At 42.2% G+C, this 1,941-nt stretch overlaps 2 non-coding genes across 2 annotated transcripts; one reads left to right on the forward strand and one right to left on the reverse strand.

Moving 5' to 3' along the window:
- Positions 1-735: 735 nt before the first annotated feature.
- Positions 736-810, reverse strand: Trnas-cga. Its single transcript has one exon. It is a non-coding gene; the product is annotated as a tRNA-Ser (tRNA).
- Positions 811-900: 90 nt separating this feature from the next.
- On the forward strand, positions 901-975 carry Trnas-cga. The gene has a single exon. It is a non-coding gene; the product is annotated as a tRNA-Ser (tRNA).
- The last annotated feature ends 966 nt before the right edge of the window (positions 976-1,941 follow it).

Consider the following 1,941-nt stretch of genomic DNA (forward strand, 5'->3'; position numbering starts at 1 on the left):
GCCCTGGGTTGCCAGCAGCGATATCTGGGAGGCCGTTAAGCAAAGCGGTTTTCTGTTCCTGCCGTTTGCTGATATTTCTGGATTACATTCCCCTGGCACATTTATAATAGGGCATTGCGCACCTCTCTCTAGTAGCCAACATTTCTCATTGCTCCCGATACACTTAATCCTTTCCAAACAATAGCGCACACAGTAACGTACATTTATTTTATTCCAATACATATTTTTAGATTAGTTCTTGGTATCTAGCATTCTACAAAGGGCCACATTTTCTGGCGTGAATCCAGAGTTCAGTGCAGAGGCGTCTCCGTTTGTTAACATCTATCCCCAACCCTTTTCCTCACATAATGGTGTATGAAAAGGAATTACGGTGATTTTAAAGTGTAATAATTACGGAACGGGGACCGGAAAGGAAACTTGATTGAGCGCATATGGACTAGTTTTAGAGAATCGCTGCTAGATGCCAGTCCATGCATAAGCTCAGTAACGCTCTGAATAAAGAAAATACCGCCACTTGCGTCGGCCGCCATTCTGGACCCAAGAAGCAACAGCAACGCTAAGGACAGAACTGTTAAATTCTCACTTACGAGGAAGTGAATGGAACTATACGTTTAGGTGGCGAAAGTCATGGTATACGCGTACCTCCTATATATTGTCGAACCTCGTTTTCCCAGCTGTACTCCTTATGGACTCAACAAGTCACTGGAATGAAACTTCCTGGCAGATTAAAACTGTGTGCCCGACCGAGACTCGAACTCGGGACCTTTGCCTTTCGCGGGCAAGTGCTCTACCAACTGAGCCACCGAAGCACGACTCACGCCTGGTACTCACAGCTTTACTTTTGCCAGTATCTCGTCTCCTACATTCCAAACTTTACAGAAGCTCTCCGGGCGTGAGTCGTGCTTCGGTGGCTCAGTTGGTAGAGCACTTGCCCGCGAAAGGCAAAGGTCCCGAGTTCGAGTCTCGGTCGGGCACACAGTTTTAATCTGCCAGGAAGTTTCATATCAGCGCACACTCCGCTGCAGAGTGAAAATCTCATTCTGGAAGTCACTGGAAGTCCCCTGCAGAAATATTGAGCCAATCTGCCTCTGCAGCCGCATATTATTGGAAAAGTGTTGTCGGTGAAGGATTTTGTGTGCGAACTGACCTCACGATTATGTCCCATACATGGTAGCTGGGATTCATGTCTGGCCAATTTGGAGGTTAAACCATTCGCTCGAATTACCCAGAATTTTCTTCAAACGACTCACGATCAATTGGGGCCCGGTGGCATTGGCATTGTAATTGTTCGCGCATGTGATATCCTATTGCGTAAAAGCCAACAATATAGTTTTTGTTTCCTGGTTTCTACAAGAAGTGTAAAACAAATAAAATGACGACTTTTGTAAGTCCATCACTGAAATCATGACATTTCCTTTCCTCATAATACGGGTAAAACTTCCGCGCTCTTATTTTTGTGATAGTAAATATACGCTCCAGATGTAATAGCTTTTATATGATGCCCATCCAGTTTGTTTGAGGGAGATGTTTGGGAATTCCAAACCGTACTGAAACACAGATGCATACTTCTGTGTACCTGTTACTGTCTTTAATGTTTCTGTTAGTTTTCCAGATTATAACTCCTTTTTTTCATTTACTAACATAATTAGCGAAAAATACAAGAAATAAATTATTTGCCTGGTGACGGCCGTATCACTTTTCTCATTATACTTTCGCAGCCATATTTTTCAGTGCCGCCCATCTCTGTCCGGCGGTTGCATTTCGTCAAAATAATATACATTCTTTTGTATGTATATATATATATATATATATATATATATATATATATATATATATATATATATATATATATATATATATATACGTTCAGTTTTCTCTGTGACATGCATCGCCCTTCAGTGCTAGAAGCAACGTCGACTCCAAAATTTTTCGTTGGCACGG

Source organism: Schistocerca piceifrons, chromosome 2 (assembly GCF_021461385.2).
Source record: "Schistocerca piceifrons isolate TAMUIC-IGC-003096 chromosome 2, iqSchPice1.1, whole genome shotgun sequence".
Taxonomy (NCBI): domain Eukaryota; kingdom Metazoa; phylum Arthropoda; class Insecta; order Orthoptera; family Acrididae; genus Schistocerca; species Schistocerca piceifrons.